This window comes from Misgurnus anguillicaudatus, chromosome 24, assembly GCF_027580225.2.
Source record: "Misgurnus anguillicaudatus chromosome 24, ASM2758022v2, whole genome shotgun sequence".
Classification (NCBI taxonomy): Eukaryota; Metazoa; Chordata; class Actinopteri; order Cypriniformes; family Cobitidae; genus Misgurnus; species Misgurnus anguillicaudatus.
The window spans coordinates 30,722,401-30,749,712 of NC_073360.2; the positions used below are offsets into that span (position 1 = coordinate 30,722,401).

General features: G+C 38.4%; 1 long non-coding RNA gene across 1 annotated transcript in view; it reads right to left on the reverse strand.

The window, feature by feature from the left end:
- Window positions 1-1,839: 1,839 nt before the first annotated feature.
- Window positions 1,840-27,312, reverse strand: part of LOC129438369 (uncharacterized) — a 54,159-nt gene continuing 28,686 nt past the window's right edge. The window contains exons 3-7 of the long non-coding RNA XR_012367475.1: window positions 23,659-23,767; window positions 18,927-19,046; window positions 8,964-9,153; window positions 8,729-8,862; window positions 1,840-2,877 (exon numbers count right to left, since the gene is read on the reverse strand). This is a non-coding gene — a long non-coding RNA (uncharacterized lncRNA). The remainder of the gene's footprint in view (window positions 2,878-8,728; window positions 8,863-8,963; window positions 9,154-18,926; window positions 19,047-23,658; window positions 23,768-27,312) is intronic.

Sequence of the window (27,312 nt, forward strand, 5' to 3'; positions counted from 1 at the left end):
TTTTTCAATCTGGTTTCAGACCACACCACAGTACAGAGACAGCGCTCATAAAGATAATAAATGATATTCGCCTCAATACAGACACAGGCAAACTATCAGTGCTGGTGCTACTCGACCTCAGTGCTGCTTTTGACACTGTCGATCACAACATACTTCTTGACAGGCTGGAAAACTGGGTCGGGCTTTCTGGGATGGTCCTGAAATGGTTCAAGTCATACTTAGAAGGGAGAGGTTATTATGTAAGTATAGGTGACCATAAATCTGAGTGGACATCCATGACATGCGGAGTCCCGCAAGGCTCAATTCTTGCGCCACTCCTGTTCAACCTGTATATGCTCCCACTAAGCCAAATAATGAGAGATAACAACAATTGCCTATCACAGTTATGCAGACGACACCCAGATATACTTAGCTCTATCCCCTAATGACTATAGCCCCATTGACTCCCTGTGCAAATGCATTGATGAAGTTAACAGTTGGATGTGCCAAAACTTTCTTCAGTTAAACAAAGAGAAAACTGAAGTCATTGCGTTTGGAAACAAAGATGAAGTTCTCAAGGTGAATGCATACCTTGACGCTAGGGGTCAAACAACTAAAAATCAAGTCAGGAATCTTGGTGTGATTCTGGAGTCTGACCTTAGTTTCAGTAGTCATGTCAAAGCAATAACTAAATCAGCATACTATCATCTCAAAAATATTGCAAGAATTAGATGCTTTGTTTCCAGACAAGACTTAGAGAAACTTGTGCATGCTTTCATCACTAGCAGGGTGGATTATTGTAATGGCCTCCTCACTGGCCTTCCCAAAAAGACCATTAGACAGCTCCAGCTCATTCAGAATGCTGCTGCCAGGATTCTGAGCAGAACCAGAAAATATGAACACATCACACCAGTCCTCAGGTCGCTACACTGGCTACCAGTTACTTTTAGGATTGATTTTAAAGTATTATTAATGGTATATAAATCACTCAGTGGACTAGGACCTCAATACATTGCTAATATGCTCATTGAATACAAACCTATCAGATCACTCAGATCATTAGGATCACATCAGCTGGAAATACCAAGGGTTTACTCAAAGCAAGGAGAGTCAGCTTTTAGCTATTATGCCAGTCGCATCTGGAACCAGCTTCCAGAAGAGATCAAATGTGCTCCAACAGTAGCCACATTCAAATCCAGACTCAAAACACATCTGTTTAGCTATGCATTTACTGAATGAGCACTATGCTGCGTCCGAACTGATTGAACTATATTATATATGCACTATTTTAATTATTTTTATTTCTCTTGTTTTTATTCATATTTTAATTGTTTTATACTTTTATTCCTGTTTTATTCTTTTTCACACATTTAAACAGTTTTTATTTAAATCACATTTATTTTTTATTTTAATTGATATTTTAAATTCATGTATCTTTGATTTTTGTTTTCTCATTTCTATGTAAAGCACTTTGAATGACCTTTGTGTATGAAATGTGCTATACAAATAAACTTGCCTTGCCTTGCCTTGCTTCATTCCCATCCTTTTCAAACAATATTGTTTATCAATAAAAATTAATACATAATTCTTGTATTGATAAAACGGCATTATGAACATTTATTTTACTGCTTAGAAGTAAAAGAAATAAAAATAAAATAATTAAAATAATAAAAATAAAAAATAAATGAATATGTTTAAAATAATAGTTTTTTTTTATTACAAAAATCTGACATATTGTGGATTTAAACAACACAGCCTGTTAAACAGTAAACACAGACCACAAACATAACTAGATATTACAAATATTACAAAATGTAATTGTGACCTAGTCTGTGAAAACACCAGTTTTTATTTTAAATCAATGTTTGAAATCAAACTTTGATGCTCTTAATCTCATAATTATCTCATGAGACTTTAAGGGTGGATTTCACAATCACGGTCACAGTTTACAAAAAAAATAAAACTTCCATCCCAGGCCGGGAATGAGCAGACACCACAACTCCTATTTCTATTTATTGTACTGACAATGTGTGAGCAACCAGTGACTAAATGACTTTCCTGCAAAGCATAAAGTGTAAATTCTTCACCCACACCTTGACATTCAACCTGCAGCCTATTTATGAACAATCCAGGTACTTGACCACACGGCCAACATCATTAAACCGATGTCGCTCATAAACGTCTTGCCCTGCGGCATCCAGCGCTTTAATGACTCTCTTAGTCACATGTGAAATGACTGCTAAATTAACACATGCTGTAAGCCGCAATGCTCAGCTGACATAGATTGTGGTGTATACTTCTGCCAACACAATGACAGTAAAACACAAGAGTCTTGATTAAAAACGCTGCTTCTTTTGGGGCCGTCTTGTTGGCAGTAAGTGGTCCGCAATACAGGAACCATAAAATGTCTCATTCACTCTCTTTCTCTCACTCGCACAAAATATATAACAATAAAAAATATATACATATATACAAAGCACCCTTCAAACATCCGAAACGCTATTTCTACAACCACAGTTTTCGAAGGGGCCCATATGTTCATCTACCACCCCAAACAGGTGTAGCAAAATAACAGATTAACACTCATTCCCAGGAGTAGTGGGCTGTTTGTTTTCACTTTACTTAAACGACATAGCAGCTGTGAAAGACTATCAGCCGTGTTAAAATAAATCCCAGCCAACACCAAACGCACAAGATCAAGAGACTTAACCACACACCTGGGGAGAACAGGCCTACTTGTCCATTCTAGTTTTTAGGTTTTTTACTTTTTTTTGTACGAGTCCTACATTAAGTTTTTTGAGCACACTCACATGGTCTCCGGGGGTCTCGGATAGCGGTGGCCAAATCCAGTGAAATCTAGTTCTCTTCCAGGGTTGGGGCATCTGCACGCAAATACACCTTAGCAAAGAAGTAGAAATAAATATATTAACACACACGTGTGATGAACACCTGCTCTGTCAGGGGAGTATCTGTGTACCAATCTGTAGTAATTTCTATTCCCATCTAAATAAACAGGAGGCTGGAAGGGGTGAGGTTTTTTCTCCGTCTGTGTTGAACATCAGCCCAGCGCAGTCAAGTCTTGGCAGCTGGTTGGGTTTGGTAACATAAGGACCGGCCACTATAAGAATAACAAGCGTGGCGGATTTGGGTTCTCCAAAAACCAGAATTTCGCATAACGCTACTAAAAATAATAGGTAGGATCTGTGACGCACAAGCTTCTCTGCCTCTCTGTGAACTAGTATTTGACATCCATTGAACCTTAAATGATGACTGAGGACGCTTGTAAGAGAAGAGGGCTTGAAGAACAGACGTCTCCAGTACAAATCCTCCAGCTTATGTTTTATAAATGAAATAAGGTGCAGATGCAGATGTTAACGTCTCTGGCTTGCGCATGGAAATAGAGAGTAGTGAAATTTTGGAATTCTAGGTGAAACGCACGCAAGGCTACACGAGACTAAAATAAACATGAGTTTCCTTATCTGAACACCTCGCCGTGTCCATTAAAACCTTCACCTTGAGTTCATAAATACATACTCAATGCTTCAGGAGGACTCAGAATGCTTACAGTGCGGAAGAGCAGAAAATTACTTTTTTTTTTAAATCTGAAATATAGCAATAGTTTCTTGTTAAATTGTACTGACCAATTCAATTCGGGATGCTTACGAGTTTGCATGGTTGCAAACTGGACATCAGGGTGGGAAGCTCAATATCATGGTTTAGATTCTGGAAAACTCTTAAAACCCATCTTAAAAAGTATCTATGTCGGTGTCAAATTTTACACCAACTGCACACTGTGTGTATACTTATATATTTATATATATACTGTATATATCTCTCTCTATCTTTTATCTATCTTTATCTATATTTTTGTATCTCTTTATCTATATCTGTATATCAATAAATCTAAATCTCTCAATCTCTATCTATCTCTATACTGTATATCCATCTATTATATCTATGTACAGTATGTCTATCTATCCATCCATCCATCCATCCATCCATCCGTCCATCCATCATCTGTCCATCCATCCATCCATCCATCCATCCATCTATCTGTCTGTGTATATTTATATATATACTGTATATATCTCTCTCTCTCTCTCTCTATCTTTTTATCTATCTCTATCTATATTTTTGTATCTCTTTATCTATATCTGTATATCAATAAATCTAAATCTCTCAATCTCTATCTATAACTATCTCTATACTGTATATCCATCTATTATATCTATGTACAGTATGTCTATCTATCCATCCATCCATCCATCCATCCATCCATCCATCCATCCATCCATCCATCCATCCATCCATCCATCCATCCGTCCATCCATCATCTGTCCATCCATCCATCCATCCATCCATCCATCTATCTGTCTGTGTATATTTATATATATACTGTATATATCTCTATCTCTCTCTCTATATCTTTTTATCTATCTCTATCTATATTTTTGTATCTCTTTATCTATATCTGTATATCAATAAATCTAAATCTCTCAATCTCTATCTATAACTATCTCTATACTGTATATCCATCTATTATATCTATGTACAGTATGTCTATCTATCCATCCATCCATCCATCCATCCATCCATCCATCCATCCATCCATCCATCCGTCCATCCATCATCTGTCCATCCATCCATCCATCCATCCATCCATCCATCTATCTGTCTGTGTATATTTATATATATACTGTATATATCTCTATCTCTCTCTCTCTATCTTTTTATCTATCTCTATCTATATTTTTGTATCTCTTTATCTATATCTGTATATCAATAAATCTAAATCTCTCAATCTCTATCAATAACTATCTCTATACTGTATATCCATCTTTTATATCTATGTACAGTATGTCTATCTATCCATCCATCCATCCATCCATCCATCCATCCATCCGTCCATCCATCATCTGTCCATCCATCCATCCATCCATCCATCCATCCATCCATCCATCTATCTGTCTGTGTATATTTATATATATATATATATATATACTGTATATATCTCTATCTCTCTCTCTCTATCTTTTTATCTATCTCTATCTATATTTTTGTATCTCTATATCTATATCTGTATATCAATATATATATACTGTATATATCTCTATCTCTCTCTCTCTATCTTTTTATCTATCTCTATCTATATTTTTGTTTCTCTTTATCTATATCTCTATATCAATAAATCTAAATCTCTCAATCTCTATCTATCTCTATACTGTATATTCATCTATTATATCTATGTACAGTATGTCTATCTATCCATCCATCCAAAACCCACCTATATCTATCCATATCTATATCTATATACACAGTGGCAAGAAAAAGTATGTGACCCCTTTTGGAAACCAGGGGCCTCATTTATAAAACTTTGCGTAGGATTTGCGTCAGAAGTGGCGTACGGATGAAACATAGGACGGCGTACGCACAGAAATATTCGGATTTATAAAACCGTGCGCACGCACATCCTACGCATTTTTCCCTTAATAAATCACAATCAATTCTAAATGTAGCGCAGCTTTTGCGGCTTCATGACACGCCCATAGTTGCCCATAAATAGTCCGTGAAACACCCACAAGTTAATATGCATTGATTGCGAAATCATGGCAAACACATAGAGGAAATTAAAAAAAACGTAAATTCACTCAATGTGAAGTAGAAGTTATCGTTGGCGAGGGGGAAAAGAGGAGAAAAACGTTGTTTGGAGAGCACAGTGTGGGCATTACGCATTGTGATGGAGCATTTTATTTCCATTCATTTAATTGCATCTGACAAGCTACAGATGTCGGTAATAATCGACGTGGAAATGGGTCATTGTTCAGCGCAAATGTAATTTCTTGTTGCTTCTGAATGGTTGAGACATACGCCATACATTGTTTTATCAAAAATAAAACACACTAAAGGCATATGCATGAATACCATAATTCCGTAGATTATGAAGATATGGTTTACTATGAAAACAACTTTCCCCAGTGGACAATTAATACATCTATCTATTTATTTATCTATCTATCTAACTATATATCTCCTTAATTATCTATCTATCTGTCTATGTATTGCATCTATATCTGCTCCGCCAGACGGACACATTGACGAGAATATCAGTTTTGTACATTATTTCGTTCTGTTAACTATTTCTTTATGAGGATGAATTGCACAACATGCCAATATTATTGCAGAACATATTTCACTTTTCTTTTAGCAAATATGTGTTCATTTGAATTTTTGTTATAATTTTCGATTTATTTATTTTGTTTCACTGCTGATCGATCAAACGGGTGTTCGTGTAGGCCAGTGGTTCTCAAACTTTTTCCGCGTGCGGCCCCCCTTGTGTACGGTGCATTTCTTCGCGGCCCCCCCAAAGAAAATTTATGACAAAAACTGTTCTAAAATGTAACATTTTAATTAAACAAAACATATTAAGTTATAAAAAGTAGTGCTGTTGGTTAGCCTTATTTTTTTTAGGTTTAATTACACAGAATTCATGGTAAATGAATGTATTTTATAAAATGTCATAAAACTGGGGCCCCCCTGGCACCATCTCGCGGCCCCCCTGGGGGCCCCGGACCCCAGTTTGAGAACCACTGGTGTAGGCTGTTAATTGTAAGACTTGCTTTGTGAAGTCTTCATGTTATTTATGAGAGTTAGTGTTGTCATTTTTACTTTCACGTGTTTCTTCCATCTGCCGTCGGTGTCGCCATTTCTCATTTCACCCGTTTTTGTGCGTACGCCTGGGTCAGAGCTTGCGTGACGGACAGCACATTTTCCCGTCACGTTTGCTTTTTATAAATAACAACTATTGCGTAGAGAGTGGCGTACGCCTTTTTTTGTGCGTATGCAACGTTTATAAATGAGGCCCCAGGTGCTTCTTGTAGCAGTGGATCAGTCCTGCACATTGTTGAGGAGAAATTTTAGCCCATTGTTCCTGGCAGAACTGCTTTAGCTCTGTTATATTCCTTGGACGTCTCATGTGTATTATAAAAAGGCCACTCGTAAAGGCGGATTTTGTTTTTTTGAAGCCATTCTGTTGTGGACTTGCTCTGGTGTTTTGGGTCATTGTCCTGTTGCATCACCCACCTTCTACACAGTTTCAGCTGACGTACAAACATTCTCACATTATCCTGAAGAATTGTCTGATATACTTGGGAATTCATCTTGTTATAAACGGCGAGTTACCCCCAAAATCAGTATTGTATCAGGTCAGTATTAAAAAGTTAATTTTTAATTTTACGCAAAATCCAATATCCGCCATGTTATTCTGTCATCTTTTTTCCCAAAACGCAATAAACGACCTCCCAAGTATAACTGCAGCAATGACAGTGTTCATAATATGACAAAGTAAGGGTTTTCATTAATGCCATTAATGTTTATTTTTTTTATCAGTGTATACCACTAGGCAACTAAATGAATATAACATGGCAAAGATAAATAAAGAGTTTCGATGCAAAACGAGATAACTCCGTTTTTTTTTTAGAAATCTCGTTTTTTTGGTTGTGCATTCCAATTAATATCAATTCAACTGCAGTTGGTTTGTTTTGATTAAACCTTCATAACCTAATAAATACAGCTAAGTAACACCATAAAACAAAATAATAACATGATAACATAATAATAAACATGTTTTGACAAAAATGTTAAAAACGGAGTTATCTCGTTTTGCAACGAAACTCTTCAAATGCACATTTATATATTGATTCAATGGATTTATTGCATTTTGGATTATTGCATCTATCTATCTATCTATCTATCTATCTATCTATCTATCTATCTATCTATCTATCTATCTATCTATCTATCTATCTATCTATCTATCTATCTATCTATCTACAGTGGCAAAGACAACAATACCGCAAACAAAAACCAGACCATGTCAAGTAGATAAACAATTTCAGCCTCTGGAGACATCAGGTCAGCCCCTGGATCTAGATAGTTTATAACAAGCTTAGTTTGTAACAAAACACTAGAGTCTAGAAATAACACCTTTCCCACCCATTTGTAACCTTTCCAGTTAAAGTGGTCTGCAAATAAGCAGAATATCCTTGATGTAGAAGCCAGACTGAATGAGGCTCTTTGTCTGCGCGCTCGAGAGGCTTCGGTTTATGAAAACGTCTCAACGCTAAGACATATGGAGAGAAAAATAAGGGCTCATATTGAGTGCCTGGCTAAAGACTCGGAGGTAATATAGCAGCTCTGGACTGATGAAAAATTCATGCTGATAAGTTGGGCAGGTGAAAGCGTCACTCTTCAGATTTTCATTTTCTCTGTTTGATTTCCTTATTGGCTGCCTGACTTCTCACTTCACATCTGCTGCCAAAAATAAAAGGCCTCTTAGTTGTCTATATATCCATAATGAATGTTTGCATGCACGCGTGGGCGCGCACGCTCGAGCGAGGATGATCGCTCTGGCATCTTTTAATTGTCTGACAGTGATTACTTAAGTATGTGCAAGTTCTCATTTACGCATGTGAGACCGAACACGAAACTCTGTCAAAGCAAAGCGGGATGCGTGTGTGTCTACGTAAAACGTGTGGGGGAACAGGATGTCTGAAGAATCCCAAATAACCGGCCTGTCAATCAAACAAGTTTGAGAGAGCTTGTTGGGCTCTGATAAGTGCTTTTATAGAAAAAGCCTGTTGGCCTTTATCTCCTCATTGCAGGTTAGATCACCAATAAAAAGAAGCAGGTGGCGGTGATGTGGGAGGGTGTCAGATAAGCACAACGTTTTCTCGGTGGTCCATCACTTTACCTGCCTGTGGTGTACCGAACACATCTGAACGCTCTGATATAGAGATGAATTTGAAATGACCATAAGCTGCTCTCATCGACAGCTGCCAGGCATGCACGTCTCTCTTGCTCTGAAGATGATATGGTGTTCGGATTCTGCAAACAGAAATCCAGCAGTTAGTGTAGGCAACCTCCTCACCCACAGGTCATCCCGGGCTATCTCTAAATTCTGACCATGTTTATCTTTTTTTACTTACTTTCTTAACCTGAACATTTTTTCTCTTCATTCCATTCCTTGGGATACAGAGCTCAAACCCTAGGCTTAGGGATGATGGAGTATGTTTAGCTCGCCTTGGGCTCTATTCCTTTCAAAGCTGCATGGCTCTATCGGCCGATAGCTAACCCATCACCACGCAGGACAGGCTACCATGAGGGATCACAGTTTGCCTAGCCAAAGTCAAGCATACAGAGGTTAACATGATTTGAAGTTATGCAGTATAACATTGTGAAAAGAAAAGCTGCCACAAGCTAAAAGCATCTTCTCATAGCACCACATTTATTTGTGTTTCATGTTTCACATCGGAAAAATTTAATTTATGTGCATGACGGTGTGCGCAAGTTACACCAACACACACACCCGTGCACACAAACATTCACAGAGACACACGAACATGGTTATATTCTCAAGCACTGGCTCACATCCACAAGACACACTCGGAAATAAAAACGCAAACACGTGAGCATCACAAATTTGCTGGTAATTTTACCCGGCACGCATCTCAAGCGATTAAGCATCAGGTAATTTTCCAGTGCTTTTTTCTCCCTCGTCTCTTTCTCTTAGAGTCACTCTTGTTTTACTCTGGGATCCATTTAAAAATCCAATTTATTGATTTCTACAGTCGTGTTTCTTAACATCCCCCGATGTTAAATATTCATAACTCATTAAAAATAAAAGATGCACATTTTGTGTGTTTGACCTGTTGTAATATACAGGTAATATGGTCCATCCGGTCCTCTGTCACACTTTTAGGGAACCTGACAAACAAAACACAGCGTTTCATAAGCTCCGTATAAAAATAAATTTGAGTATCGCACATGACTGCAGTGTAATAGTTTTTCTTTTCATTTTTCCAAATACAATGTAGTTCTCAGAAATTGTGTATGCATGTACATATGCACATATAATGCATGTAAAAAAACAAAATTAATAATTTCAAGAAAAAAAATGCTGGGTTATTTTCAACCAAGCGTTGAGTCAAAAAACAAAACAAATCCAACCCGTTGGGTTGTAATTAATAGACCTTTTGCAAGTCGACGTCACAGTTACGTCACGCGCACAATGTGGTGGCAGAAAAACAGTGGAAATGAATGAGACACAAGTGAAACAAACAATATAACTCTAGAAAAGGTCTTGTTGTGCTGTTGAGTGTCAGAATAGGAATGCCAAAATAGATGACCTTCATTTTTATAGTATACCGTCGTCGAAGACACCATTTGAAGATAAACGTAGGTGTTTATGGTTGCAATAAGCCCTCAACCGGACAGACTGGAGTGATGAAATCATTTGGAAATCTTTTAATAATTACAATAGAAAATAATTAGAGAAGATATCCAGTGTTCTGTCGAAGTCTGATCCCTCTGTGTGTCTCTAATAGCGTTTTTATTACGTTACGTTTACAATTTATTTAGAAAGATTAAAGATTTGAATGAGTTCATAATATCAATAATATTACCATTTATTAAAGTTTTCGTATTTTTTCCGTTTTCTATTACTTCTTTTTACCTTATATCTTAGTCTGTCTTCTTCCTGCTTGTTCTAAATTATGATGTTTACTTATAAATATATAAACATAGCGCACACACACACACACACACACACGATGTAAAGTGTTAATAATATATAAACAGGCCTATACAAATTCATTTGTATGTAAACATAATCGTTTTAGAACAAACACGTAGGCTAAAAATATAAGGAAGAAATTGAAAACAGGAAAATTATGAAATATTTAATAAATGATATTATACAGAATACATGATAGTATTGCTCTTAAAAGTACTTCAGCGATTCATATTGTAAAAATAATTGATTTACCAATAAAGAACAATACATATACATTACATACATGCAAACATATCAGTAGCCAAGCCATTTAAAATTTTTATTTATTTAAAAAAATAAATGTAACTTGGTGAAAACATTATAAGAAACATTACACTAAAGAGAAATATAGAGGAAACAGACTTCTACAGCACACCGGATCCATAAAAATCACAGTTTAACGATAAAACACTTCACATCGCTACTGCATAGCTGTCACTTTCTGCCACCAGTTGGGCTCCGCCCACAAAAAACGTCATCTCTGTTTGCAAACACGCAAAAGGTCTATACTGGGATGGTTCAATAAAAAAAAAATCAGCCCGAAAAGGTGCCTTTAAATAGCCGTCCCTCACCTCTGTCCCAGTGTGACAGTTTTTTGCAGCATCCCTCCTCCACCCCATCACCTCACTCTTAGCTAGTTTCATCTATCCCAGTTAACCCTTATATTATGTTCTGGGTCATTTTGATCCGTTTTGATTTTAAGCTGTCGGAAAAACCAGTTAACCTGTGATTTTATTCTTGAAATTTTGTGACTTTTTCTCAATTATGTCCATGAACATGCATGCAAAGTTTGGACACTCTGATATGTTTTGAAGTGTACCCAACTAAATTTTGTACCCAAATTAAACATATGTTTTCAGTGTTTGTTGCTATATTGGTGTTTTACTATCCTGAAATGGGGGTAAAATGCTTCTCACTCTTTTCAGTAATGATTAAGACTTTCACAGACACAGATGGTAAAAGTGAGCTATCATTTCTATATACAATCTATATGAAATACTACTTAAGTTATCTTTATCTTCCAGACATTTTGTCACTATTTCTCATTTAGGGCCAATGAACATGCATTCAAGGTTAGGATACAATGAAGTGTTTAACGCAAATAATGATTTTTTAAAATTTTTATGTTCGTGGATCAATTTGACCCATATTTTTGTTTGAAGGAAACTGTATAGACACAAATTGAATACATTTATTGCTTATATGTTGGTGTTTTACTACCCTTTACTTCCTCAAAGACAGAAAATGGTATTACACAGTGCCCCAAAATAGTCACCTGCTATTGAAAGTAACCAAGGAAACTATTTTTGGGCAGTGCGTAATATCACTACGCCTGCTGCAGCCATGTTACAGCAGCAAAGTCCTTGATTATTACGCCAGAATGAGAGTATAGTGCCATATCTGCCTAGAAAATCACAACTTTTAATTTTCCGTTGGTTTTAGTACACGATGTAACTACAGAAGGGTCAAGTATTAGATAGGAAAAATATTCTCAACATTATCAACTCTTTGGTTATTTTTTAACGCGATGCTAATGGTCTAATCAGATTCAATGGATTATGCTAAGCTATGCTAAAAGTGGTAGCGTCAGACCCGGAGATCAGCTGAATGTATTCTAAAATGGTAAGAATCAAATGTTTAACTCTAGCGGAGCTGGAAAATTAGTATATTTTCAAAAAAGTGGAATGTCCCTTTAAGTGTTATAATGTGTGACAAATATTGATACTAAAATGGTCCTGTTCATACCTAATTACTTCTTGTTTTTCATAATATGATATTTAGGGAATTGCATTGAATCCGTTGCGGGTCAGTTTGATTGCTCCATCAAAATGGTCACAAAAATCAAACACAATACAAGGGTTAAAGAAGGGGAAGTACTCTGGGTTCAGACTAAAATTCAGATCTCAGAGCCCTCCCTTCCGACAGCACGCCAAATGCTTTCATGCTTTCTCACATTCCCTATCGATTACATGTTGATGCGAACTCGTGAAGTGAACATGTGTGTTGCAAATATTTTATGAATATTTAATAGTAATACATTTATTTGTTCTCAAAATTCCCTCTCCCTCTCAATTATTATTCTTAGTATTTAGATTCAAAATATTTAAAATCTTTAATGCTTATGAACCCATTGCGGCTCTGCAAACCGTGAAAGAGACAATATTGTATTTTGGCAGCACAGGAGCACCCATGACTACCTTCATAACACGAGAGCTGTTGTTGATGATGTTCTTATAAACATTTTTTTTCTCTCTCTCTCTCAAAGCCAGAGTGGGGAAATTGGCTTTCATTATGGCTTTTAAATAAAATAAGCGTGAAGCAATAAGAACTGAAAGTTGGAAAAAGCTATAAAACCGCTAATTAAGATGCGATGCGGCTCAGCTAGCGACAAAGATACAGTAGAAGACATGGTATGTTTTTTGAAAATCTCCACTGAGGGAGAAAAAGGAAGATGGAAATAGAGGAAAAATAAAGTGACGGGTTTTATTCCCTGGGTGAGGCTTAGTCAATCTGTCCAGTCTGGATCCAATATAAAGCATTAAAACTGAATTATACAGCACTTCTCCACACATTTAGCGGTAGTGGAAACCAGCGACAAGCTGGTGTGATACTGTTTTTTTTCACTTGATTTTTACTCCCTTACCCTTCTCTCCCTCTCTCTTTATTACTTCTCAGAAGGGTTGCAGGTCTGTGATTTTGAAGAGGACATTATGTTGGCTCAGCATGGGCTTTATGCATTCTCAGAGAGGGACTTAGAGAAAATCCAAAGCCCCCTTGTGCAAACATATGGTTGACAAGAATGTGTAGAGTGGTCCCTGAAACAAAGAAGACCCCATTCTTTCTTTGTGCCAGAGTCTCTCCCCGAACTTAAACTTTTCCCGAAGGGGTTTAGGAACAGTAGGTGGCTTTAACTACCAAGAAGCTCCACAACAGGGTCGGAATAATATGGAATTTAGGAATTTGGTTGGACGAAGCACTCATCGAGATAAAACGTTTACCATTATAACATTTACGTACACTTAATTTGGCATTTCGTAGCAACTAAAGATGCACTGATATATCGTCATACAATCTGTATCGGCAGATTAAAGCTATGTTTCCCACAATCTGACTTCTTCCGGCTGTTTAAAAACAGCTGATGATCAGGGCAGATTATATCCTGGCATTAAAAAATGGTTAAAAAAAACGCACCAGAACTCATATTGTGAGTTTTTTCTGAATTGGGTTACAATGACAACAGAATATCAGTTTGTATCACAACATAATAATTTGAATGAAGGAGTAAAAAACTAAACTAAATGGTATTTATTGGTATGTATCATTCTAAAGCCCGGAGTATAGTCATGCATTGTGCGACGCAAGTGTCTTTTGCTAGTTTCAACCCGTCGCAATTAAACTTTTCACGTTCAGCGCCACTTTGCTTAAATAGCAAATGCATTTGCGACCAATTTTGCGCCCATGGGCATTCTGATCTGAAAATGAGATGTGTTCAGGCGCACTCTTGGCGCGTTGCTATTTTGTGGCAACTAAAATAGACTACGCCATTGACCAAAAAAAACCTGGTCTAAAGTCACGAACGTATGCTTACAGACAAATGCACAATCTTGTAAGCAGAGTTTATGCAGATATTCAACATATGCGCATTGCGACAAAACGCAGTGCATCTCCTGGGCTGCATACTACATCCTCCTGTAGTCGCATGCAGTGTTAGGGTTGACGCATTACAAGTAACGCGCATTACGTAATAATATTACTTTTCTGAAGTAACGAGTAAAGTAACGCATTAATATGAGTTACTTTTTTAAAAAAAGTAATACAAGTTACTTTTCAGTTTAAAAAAAATAATGTACTGAATTTAACTGAACATATTAACATAGAATTACGCACTCTGTGCGCCTGAGCGGGAACAGTTTGAGTCAGAAACGGAGATGGCAGGCCAGAGCTTCACATTTTTGTGATCATAAAAAACATCTGCACGGCCTCAGCCAAGTAAGAAAAGGTAACGCAAAGGTAACGTAAGCATTACTTTCCATGCAAAGTAACCAAGTAACGCAATTAGTTACTTTTTTTAGGAGTAACTTAATATTGTAATGCATTATTTTTAAAAGTAACTTTCCTGTATACTAGTCGCATGTGCAACACCGGCTGCGTGGCATATCTGTTGCATGTCAGTTGCGTGGTGGCTGCGTCGCGTTTTCTGTGTCTGTACATACCAGAAGCGTGCCTGACGCACCCCTTCTCTAACCTCACAAGCAGCACATGCAGAACTTACAATTGATGCATGATCAAGATTGACCATCTAGTCCACTGATTCTCAAACTGGGGGCCATGACCCCCTAAGGGTGGGCACCAGTTTACTGACATTTTATAAAATACATTATATTACAATATATTCTGGGTATTCAAACCTTAGAAAAATAAGGCTACTTACCAACAGCACTACATTGTATAATTTAATGTTTTGTTTAATTCAAATTTTAATGTTTTATGTCATTAATTTTCTTTGGTGGGCCACGAAAGGATGCAATGACTCAAGGGGGCGGGGGGAGGCACACGCCAAAAAAGTTTGAGAACCACTGATCCAGTCGACTACAGATATCGATGAAGGTCCAGTATGCACCAGTGATGTTATACATAAGCTGATACAACAGCTTGACATTGCTAAAATACAACACTGCAATTAGTACTGAGATTAGCAAACGCACGCATGTGAGAGCAGTATTACTTTGGCTTTAAGAGCCTCACGGCACTTTGATCCAATGGGATAAGGCTTGAAGTCCAAACCCATAGAGAACCAGCAGTTCTGTATCAAATAGATTAGAAGATGAGCTTTGCTTTTTAGGCATTATGGGAGATTTGGTAAAAGAGTATATGACAGTCTTAATGTGCTGCGTTTCTATACCATTTACTCTGTCCAAGCAACTGTAGAGAAGCAGTTAAACTGTAAATCCTCTCATGTGGAACTGGCGGTCACAGTATTGAGTAATTCTCTTCAATCTCATGCCAGCAATTATTTTAATTGTTTCACTGATCTGTGATCAATGTGGATGCTGCTCAAAAACAGACCGGAGAAGAGGGAGGAATACGATAGTGACGCTTTACAGGCCAGATCTGCAGCAAAAAATACATATTTCTGTAGTGCAACTGACGGATCATAGGTCATGGGTTTGAATCCCAGTGAACACACATAATGTATAGCATGAATGCACTTTTAGTCACTTTGTATAAAAGGTCCAAATGTAAATGCAAAGCTTAAGTTTCCCAGAGGCACATTTAAGGCTGAAGTATGGTCCATTTTTTATGCGTAGGTGAGGGTCAGCGGAGAGTGTGCATGATGCAATTTTCATCATCAGAAGCGTCGGAACGCCGAATTTTTGAAATCCGCACGTGCACCTACATGAGAATGTAGTATGTAGCCCAGGAGATGCTTTGCGTTGAACGTCTGTGTACATATACGAGTCAAATAAAATTAACTTTGCAAGGCTGTGCATTCATCCACGTGTACATTCACCTATACTTACAAAAAAACAGACTATACTTCAAGCTTTAGCCTTTGCATCACAGCTTCGACAAAAATATTCTGTTATTATTCATTAGGATTGGTACCAAAGTCAAAATAAAAGAAAGAATAAATCTTTTGAATCTACTGAAGGTTAAGTGGAGATATAAAGTGATATTTTCATATGCAGTCATGTCAACCGCCCGCTTTTTTCTCTTTCGTTCTCTTTGTTGACTTCTGAATGCCAGAGGTCTCGTGTAATGGAAAATCAGGCTGTAGGTTATTGACTGACATGTGACAGCTGGATCAACAGCAGATAACAGAAGGATTGGACTAAGAAGTCAAACCAAAACAAGGCGCTTCTACAAGGTCTGGAGGAGGGGGACGATGCATTATTAGGGATTTGTTTTTAGGACCACCAAGTAATTACACAACTAAAACAACAAAAACGCATTATATACGTTCATCATGATGGAGAAACAAAAATGCGATGTTTATATAACGGTTGGGTGAACCTGGTAGGGGTTAATTTAAAAATAAAGCTATTCAGATTGAGTAGGGGAGAGCGGGGCACAACCTAAAGCTTTTTGGTTTTGGCTCAATCATTCAAAAAATATTTGAGTTTGATTAATTATATTTTTACACAAGCGTCACACACATCTCTGCTACAAATGAACATTTGAAGTTTGTTTCTAGTACTTACCATTCTTGAACAATTAAACCAAACGTGACAGAAATGCAAATGTTACAACTTACCCCATAGGTGGGGTTAATTGTAACAGGCAGGCAGGGGGTTAGTTAAATTTGCAGGCAAATATTTCAATACTATTTTGTCTATATACTTGAAGTGGATATTGTTTATATATCTGTCTATAATATACATTGATCTACACTGTATTCATTCATCCAGCCCTTTTCTAACAATAGTTCAATTATAAATGGATACAAATGTCTAAATATGTGAGAAAAAGCAGCACAATTATGACAAACGAATGTTTTATATGTGACCCAGTCTGTAATAATCATACTACAGTTTCAAAATCAAATTCTGAAATAATAAGCATCAAAGTCTGATTTAAGCCATTCATTTCATTTTGATTTCAATCGTTGACGTGATCTTATTCAATCAATATTAAAGATATGAACAAAAATAAATTTGACACACGATTTTTGATAAGACAGGCACATTTCTTTTTTTTGCAGCCAGCAATCATTCGTGTGTAGCCTATTTAAATAACGGAAAGAATTACGCTAATGTTAGCTGTTTTCATATCGTAAGTGCTGAGGGGTTAGTTGTAACACAGCGTTACAATTAATCCCGCTGGGTCAAAATATTTTCAAGCCCACCAAAAACCTGCTAAGAGCTGCAGACATATTTCAAAATAATGCTATGTTTTAGTCAACAAGACACTGATTATTATGACATAGCATTGGATTTGGTATCTTACACACCCAACTTAGAAACCGAAAAAAAACATACGATGAAAAAATTTACTTGCATGCCACCAAAACAATCTTTCATCAATAACTCTCTGAAAAACATTATACATTTCCAATAATTTGCGGGAGATCGTCTTTTGGCAGCATAAAAAAATAGCGGAAATACAAAACGCTCAACCTTGTGCAACAATTTAAACAGTCCGTGTTACAACTAACCCCTGTTTCATTCGGATATACGTCACCACGGGGAAAATAAGGCAATCGCTACTTCCGTTTCATGGCGACTTTAAAATGTTACAAAGGTATCAAGATGGAGTGGAAAAATGGTATTTTAGTTCGTAAGGGTGTAAAAAAATTGGCAAAGTTATTTTTTAATGTATGCTATTTGATTCTAAAGAAAGTCACAAACGATGTATTTGGCAGAAACCCCCTCATGCAAAATCTAATTAGCTTTTTGGCAGCTTGGTACATTTTCTAAAGTGGGCACCACCAAATATGCCACAAATTCGCTTACGATTATAGTGCTTGGATGCAAAAACTTTGTGTTTTCAAGCTTCTTCCAACTGCATCATAAAGACAGTCTTTCTTGTAGTAGCTCCCTTGATAAAGTGCTATTTTTGATCCAACTATCTGAGGTAGCAAATTGTAAATTGACTCTTGTGGCCATGTTCCAGTTCGGAAGTAAACATTAGGATATACGAGCAACAAGGAATCTACATTCACGATCTGCGTTCTTCCGACTGCCGTGTTTAGACTGGGGAGCCTGGAGCTGGCACAGTCACAACATGCACTAGCACGACACTTGCCAACAAAACTGCCCCGAATTCCCAGACCCTGGCTGAACCACCACCAGCTTTTATCAAAATAGGTCACTGCCAAGTGAAGCCAGTTGGCGAACGAACTTAACGAGACTTCCTAAGCTATAATAAACCAATCCAAACCAATAAATTCATCTAAATAAAGGACCATTTCGCATCTTTTCCACATTTCCCGCTTTTATGCCTGCGACACTGAAATTCCCCAATAATGATCTTTAGTGGAAGGAATTTTGTTGGTGGGGACCAAAAGCGGCATTGTCTTTAAGCAGGGTGTTTGATGAAAAAGCCCATCATATCCTACATACATCCTACTCACAGACAGCACATGTAATCCACCCAAAACATAAGCTGGAGGAAAGGCTATAATTGAAGCCGTCTCGACAGGAGCAAGGAAACACAAGATTGGAGATTTGGAAAGATGGGGAAGGATAGGCTACTGGGGAAGGGTGTGTATGTGTGCGTTATGTGGTCAGAAGAAACAGCAGATGGTTCATTTCCTGTGTTGATCTGAGGCGAAGACAGACAAAGCCGATGATGACTTGTGCTATAAGACGGGTGGACCATAGTGTGTCACACTCACCGAATGCCTTCATACGCTCACATGGACACACATGTCCACATATGGAGTTTTTTCTGTGGCCAGCCTCCTGTATTCTTTGTTTTTCTTACAGCTCGGAGATTCTGAAGCGGATGCTCGTCTCTGGGGAAGAGAAAGTGAATTCAAGCAGAAGGAAGTAGTGAGAAAAAAACTTTTGAAACAAAACATACCTAAAGAATTTTAAAGTTAATTCACTTTTATTGACCTATAAAAAAAATTGAAACACTTATGAAAATCCAAGAAGTGTGAAAATAGGCAACTGAAAGAACTGTCACAGCTGGTTTGAAACAGATTATGTGCTCTGGGATAATAAAGGCAACACACTTCTTAAAATCAGAAATCCCATTTTGCAAAAACTCATTTCAGGAAGGTAGCTCACCGACCCCAACAAAAAAACACAATTATAATATTGAATATATTAATATCATTTACACATTATTATATTATGTAATATTATATAGAGCAATGTTTTTAACGCTTTCCCTGCCAATTTTTTTTTTTTTAAGTTGCCAGTCAGCGCAAGCATTTTTCATGATTTTCACAAAAGTTTAATGCCTTCCAGAAAATGTTCTTCTTTAAATATATAAACACAAAAACACAAAATTTTAAGCTGAGATAATTCAATTTTTGTGAAGGACTTTTGATAGAGATCAGATGCAGAGCAATCTTCAAAACATACACGGACAATACTTCCGGGTTTTATAAGTTGTGGATAATAAGTGGATAATAGAGGTATTGCGGAACGCCGGAAATACTTATCATTGGCAGGGAAGCTTTTTCTCTTAATTGACGAGTTCATTCGTCAATGGCGGGGAAAGAGTTAACTGCTAGTCAGCTATGCTATTAAAATACCCATTTCTAAGCAGGGGTACACTTCAATGTACTTATAATGTAATGTAAATAAACTACAGTGGTGTACTAAACCAAAGTCCTTTTGAGGAAGTCATGTCACTACACCGCCATATCATCACCTCCAGGAACAAGACCAAGACTTGTCAATTCTGAACTTGTGCAAGGTCCCCCTCTCAGTCCATTCTTTAACTGTTGGTGATTGGCTCTTTTTACTGGGAAGCGGGACTACGGCGGCCATTCTGACTGCTGTGATCCCCCATTCATATCAATATCAGTGATGCATCTTGTTAATATTAAATATCTTTGACTGAACTGAAGAAAGAGAAGGAAAAGAAGTCGATTGTAATGGGACGTACATACCAAACGCGAATTTACTGATTTGCACGAGTGGATTGCATACAAAGTCGATGCAAAGACAAGGGCTTGCGCCACCGAGGGGTTGCATGAGGGGGCGTCACACTAGCTTGCCCCCTCAGATCACCATTAAAGGACAAGTTCGGTATTTTACACTTAATGCCCTGTTTTCAGATTATTTACGATGAAATAGAACGGTTTTGACTGAAATTTGGACATATGATGCTCGCCCGAGAATTTTCGGGTGTTTCTTGTATCACCTCCCACCTCTGTAATGGGTGTATAGGTGCACAGGAACAATCCTTCCTAAAATGCATTAAACTTTTGTTTATAAAGACGTGAAACTCACCGAGTGGTCAGGGGTGTTCACTGATGTGCTCACACAAAAGACGCTGCAAAAGACGCATTCCAACAGGTTTTATCGTAGTTTTGTCCAACTCCATTGACTTGTATTAGATGTGCTGTGAGGTACGGTATTACTCCACGCCGGGAACTTTGTTTGTATTCTTGCAATTGGTAAAGGTGGATTATCGCCACCAACTGGGCTGGAGTGTCTATTATTCAAGCTCTCAATGGAAGAATGTACGGGTGAGGCGTTTGGAAAATAGGCCCACAAGTTTACAACGAATGCTAAAATACCTGTTGGAAAGCATCTTTTGAAGCGATTTTGGTGTGAGCATATCAGTGAACACCCCTGACCACTCAGTGAGTTTCACGTCTTTGTAAACGAAAGTTTAATGCATTTTAGGAAGGATTGTTCCTGTGCACCTATACACACAATATATAGGTGGGAGGTGAAACAACAAACACCCAAAAATTTTCGGGGCAGCATCATGTGTCCAAATTTCAGTCAAAACTGTTCTATTTCATCATAAATTACCTGAAAACAGGGCTTTACAGTTAAAATACCAAACTTGTCCTTTAATTTTGAATGGGATTTTTATGATAAAATGTGCTATTTAAAAAATACATTTGAATAGTGTATTGTCTTCCTATAGTGAATAATAAACTAAAATAGCAATATTTTATTTAAGGACCGTCTGTGAGGCAAGGTCGAATTTTGTTTGGTCACTTGACTAAGCGTATAACATTACCCTAATAACATTACGTAAAATTTCTATGGAAAGCAAACACGAAAGTTACGAACATTACATAATTTCAAGGTTGTATATTGCATTAACTAATTTCACCATGGACATTCGAAAATAGATTGAAAAGATAGAAACTACAGCAACAGCCAATACTTTTAGGTCTGAGCTCCCAATGAGCAGTGCTGCGCTAATATGCAGGTATGCGTTTTTTTGTTGTTGGTGTATATAGTAAGATTGTTCAGAGCTCTGTACGTTGCTCATTATAGATGCGGTTTTTGTGGTTGTAGTATTACCGAGATGTTTGTTTATAATGTGTTAAAACTTAGGGAACATACCAAAGCTATATGTATTTTCTGGGAGAAATATATGCATTGATGTGATTGGCCCCTCTCTGTTTTTTTATGCCCCCTCATCAGCGCTCGGCTGACGGCGGCCCTGGCAAAGATGCCAATAGATGCAAACTCACGAGCGGCGATAATATTCAACTCAAGCAAAAAATTAGCTTGACACAAAGATAAATCCTGCAAGTAATCTAGAACCAGAAACGCAATGCTTCACGTTTAGTGTGCATGCAGCACAAGCCTGCCCACAGCAAAAACTGATTGGTCTAGTTATCAGAAAAACAGACGAATCACGATACGCTTGCTGTTACTTTTTTGCTTCGTCTTGTCGCAGACAACATTAATCTCTTCATTAGATGTCCTGGAGAGATGGGATGTCTGTAAACTACACTTACACATAGTAAACAACATACACCTGCTCATGCTCTAGAAACATAACTAGAATTGTATTTTATAATAATAATAATACATTTATTTTGTATAGCGCCTTTTAAAGTAGCTTTCTCAAAGCGCTTTACAGACAGGCATAACAACAAAGAAACAACACAATAAACTTACAAAAATAAATGTCTCTCTCTCACTGTACGCCACCATTTTCCTTTAAAACTGTATAAATAGTGTGCAAAGCAAAACATTTAAACGGTCGCTTTGTTGTATATTTAGTGGTCTTCTGTTACGATCACTAAAACAAAATGGTTATTTTGCAACTTTAATTCAATTTTATGTACAGCATCCTCAGTTTTGGCAGCTCAATGGAAAACTAATGGACAGTCAAGCTGGCTGCATTGCATTGTGGGATGCCGACTCTCACGCTGCATGCTCAGGAACGTATTTAAAAACATTTATGCAGTACCAACCAAATTTGATATATACTGCAAACGTATCTTTATTGTAGTGGTATGCTTTTCCAGAAATTACCCATCACTCACTGCTTCAGTGGGGATCAGGTGCATTGCCAGATTTGATTCTCTCGCCGTCTGTTTACATGAGACTCCAAGAACCAAATTGATATCAAATTCTTTTCTATCTGAGGGCGAGATAATACATTAAAGGATATGCGTGGCACGCTGCATGTGGTGAATTGTTTTTGTAAGTGTAAGCTGGCACCATCAACAACAGATAAAATCATTACAGATGGAGCCCCGTAGTCCATGAACATCTGGAGATGCGGTCTGTTGATGCATCTGAAGAGCGGCATCATTCAGAAAGATAACGGTTCTCGTGATGGTCGAAGATATAGCGCCTGTGTTTTGCTGTGGTGACGATTGCCCGTTGTTGTTGTTCTTTGTCGACTTGTAAGACGGTAGGGAAAATCGATCCCTGAGTCTCTGCTTGCTGTCGGGGCGAGAGTGAGAAATAAAAAGGGAGATAAAAGATAGCAGGAGAAAGATATAGTGAGAGACTAATTCTTTCTCCTTCTGGCTCCTCCCTTCATTTGATGGCTGGCCTGCAGCTCCGATTGCTATCTGCCGTGGGTTTAATTGATCTCGGTCACGCTTCTACGCCAGCCGGGATTAGCGCTTATCAGTGGACAGGCTTTCTCCGGGGAGGATCGCGTTAGTTGATGATCAGAACCTGTCACCCTCTTCGAAACAGATCTTGCGCGTGTGCGTGACTAAGACGGGCCTTCAGCTCGGGGATTAGCCGACTCGCGTGTTTGCGCGTACCGTAGCGTGAAATGCGCTTGTGAGTGTGTGCGAGGTTCTGCAGCCCGATCTGTGGCTATTTATGGGGCTCAGAGGAGCAGTGGCTATGTCTTTAATCACCGGCTGTTATATTGACCTGATTTACAGAACAAACACTTAATCTTCTGCGGCAGGCAACTCAAAGATGGACCATAAACAGAGTCCCTATGGGGTGGAGGTCTGACAACAACGGCAAAGGTTGACTGCTACCTTTTTCAACCAACGCCAACGGTGATGGTGCGTAATTTCACTGAAAACAAGGCGGTCTGGGACTGGAAAATAATAGACTTCACAGAAGACCATTAAACCTGCTGGTCTTGAACCAGGAACAATAACAACAGTGACAGCGAATGCAAAACAAACTAGATCATGTCCATTTGAAATCACAAACCTGGCTAGGCATCAAGTGCTCGATGGGATGCGTTCACAGGACGGACACCCTGTTTCTCTTTTTGATGTGCAGAATAGCTACAACGGTGGCTTTTATCTTCTCTGTCTATCTGAAATATAATGTCACAAAAATCATGGGGTGGATTGATTAGATTTGCATTATTAAGACCACCCCTTGCACACCCAAAAAGACGGATGGGCAGTTTAAATAGAAATTGATTGTTTTTTTGGTTTATTTAAGAACAGATTGTATAATAGTATAATACTTGCTGCTATGCTCTTTAATGTAGTGTGACAAATCACCCATCCACTTTACTGCAAATTGCAGCAAGTATAAAACTTTAATGAACATCAAAAGGTGAAAGGCTAAGGTGAAACATACAGCGCAGTGCTGAAATACATCATTGCTTATGTAATCACCCAGTCAGTACTTTAACTTGCCAATGATGTAAACAACTTGTCACCTAATGTAACATTTACGGCATGAATGGCATTTAATATCCATAGAGGGCTAATAGCTAGAAAAATGTACATAAATAAAGATTCAAATGTTCAGCCATACTCGCAAACGCTTAGATTTAGTTCTTGTTTCTGATTCGGACACCAACTGTGGCCGATTGCTGATGTTTCTTCAGCTAAGCGATTTGGTTGCTATGATACATCTGCTTTGTTTATCAGTCGTTAAACGATGCGCAGGTTGGTTGTTGTAATATTTGTCCCGCCAATCCTCTACTGTGATTGGACGGCCAAGTGAGAAGTGACATTAACGAGCTGATTGTTTCACCCAGAGTTCACCTACCGGCTCCTGGCCCAAACGCCTTGGGGTACACACCATAGACATTATATATGTAGACGCGTCATGATGTGCTGGAATGTAATCCAGCGTCACCGCCATATTGGTTGGGCACGCGTCGGGTCCAACTTTACTTCCGGTTTCTGTTTGTTTAATGGTCTGACTGGTTGCTAAAACTGAACTCTTAAACAAATACCTCATTGAAAATAACAAATGTTTTGGGTTCCTATGTAATCTACGTGTTGTTTATTTTGCTTGTTATATAAATGAACTACTTTCAAAGGACTTTGTTGTTATTTATTCTTAGCGGAGTTTACCGGAAGTTACGTGTTGACCATGAAAGCTGCTTGTTTATATTGTTACTGCTGAAACCATCTATAGGCAGCATCAGTCTATGAGGCGTCTACGTATATAATCTCTATGGTAGACACCCCCTTACTTCCGGATTTTGTTTCTGATTGGTAAATAGCTGTGTTTTTATTTATGATATAACACAGCTATGACCGCTGCACCCAAGTTTATCACTGTACAGCACCCTTAGCAACGTTAACAAATGTGAAACATTCTGTTGCTGCCAGTGAGGGACTATTTTTTCAGCGGAAAGAAGGCTTTTAGTGATTTTTCTTCATGAAAGTTGGGTTGATAGATATTTTTTGCTTTAATATCATATTAAAGCAAGTACTCTGCTTTATGTCATGCCTAACAACACACTTCAGTTATGAATTACTCAACGATAAAGCACAGCCTCTCAGACCTTATTGCTTACATATATTTTGAGTCTTATGGCACTTTTCCATTGCATAGTACCCCACGGTTTGGTTTGGGTCAGGTCGGGTCAGCTCACCTCACCTCACTTTGGCTTGATTAGCTTTTCCATCGAGTTTAGTAACACTTCAGAGTGGGAGGGATTATAGGCGTGTCGTTATATTTGTGCTGCCTACTGCTGTGACATCATACAAGTAAGAGTGTCGTTGTACATTCCCATACATTTATTTATTTCTCAGTCCGCCACAAAATTAAAATTGACCACCACAAATAGATGTTTGCACATTGCGTTTATCACTACCTCTGTCTCACATGACAGTTTCTGTACAAACACCCGTGGCATTTAAGCATATATGTAGACGTGCGCGTCGCGAATGTGCCACAACACACTGCCAGTCTGGAAAAAACTATTATGGTGTTCCTGATTCTCAACCTGTGGGTGTTTTTCATTGCCAAAAGGGAGTTTGGGAACTTATTGCAGAGCATAGATGACAAGATGTTTGTCCGAGACAGCGCAAGCTAGCATGAAGGTAAAGCTAATCTTTTACGCTGGCAGTGACGATTCTCTCAGACCAATCAGTGATCTACATTGTTTTCGCGTCACGTTTTGGTATCAGCTCAGCTCGCTTAGTACCCCAACCGAGGTGGTACTAAAAAAACTAGCAGGTACTACGTACTGCACCCAGTGGAAAAGCCCCCAAAAGTAAGCTAACCCGACCCAAACCAAACCGCAATGGAAAAGCACCAATAGAGAGAGTTTTAGAGATGATAATAAGGGCATGTTGGAGCAAACACTGAAATGACTACACCCAAGCAACTATTTGGAGCAGAAACATATTTATATCTTTAGAAAACTGAGAGTTTATTGTTCATTTCAGTGAATAAACCTCAAAATGTGTTTTTTGGGTCAAAGTGACTCCAATTGATGGATTGGGTCGTGTTCTCACAACTGCGAAAAAACCTATAAACAGATATTACAATTTGCGTTTGTTTGTGGGCAGGTTATATTGTAACTCAGTGAGTTTTGTCACCAGTGGCAACATGGGCCAGTGCTGACAGAGGTCTACAGGACCCACTGGACATTATTTCCTTAGAAATGAACAGGTCTATGACTCCATTAGCTCAAGACTGTTCATGTTGGTTTTTTTTGCATTTCGTCCTTTCATCCAGACTCAGATCTCTTCTCAGACCCTCTAATGGTGTTAATGAGATTCTAGGACTCATAAGGTCATTCAAAGCGAAGTGTTACTGTAGTCGGGTTCAAACGCATCGAGCCTGCATGCGTCCCTTCCACCTCCTGTGAATCAGAGGCTGGAATTAAACTTTCAGCCAGGCCAGTTTTCAAAGCCCTTACACCCTGTTGCCAAATGCCAGAGCCACTTCAAACACAACTGACGGGGGAGAGAGAGAGTGTGTGCGCGTGTGTGTGTGTTTGTGTGTGTGTGTGTGTGTGAGAGAGAGAGAGAGAGAGAGAAACATGACAGCTGGCAACACTGGTACAGCTTCAATTCGAATGAGAGGACAGTCTTTATGCCTGAAAGGGATGGCAAATCCCTGGCTTTACTGCAGAACAGAGGACGCTGGGGCTTTCTCTATCAAATGAAAACAGTGCAGAGTCAGGCGGGGAACAAAGGTTTGTTTAACAGAGAAACATTCGGTATCAAAGAGGGCACAGCAAGGCTCAAAACGAGTTCTTGGACCGGCAAGACTGACGGATCTCTTTAGCGTAATGACCGTTCATTCTCTCTTTATTTCTTTTCACTCTTTCTGGTGCTAAGCAAACCCTTTGGGTCCAATTTGCATTCGAGTCCACAGAGAGGAAGGAAACTAACCTAGGAGGGCCGTAGAGAAAAGGATGCTAGGAAGAAACGGGTCGAACTGAGCGACCTCGCCTCCCCGCTGTATTCCTCTCTCACCCTGCTGGCATTTCCAGTTTAGGACAGGACAAGACGGACGGGAGACCTTTAACTCGTGAGCCGCATTAGTCATCATCTTTATTCCCCTCCTTTTCCTCCTCACTCCTGAGTTATCAAGACAAAGCACTCATATTATAGATGAATCAAGGCTACTGGGTCATTCTATTACTTTGTATGTGTG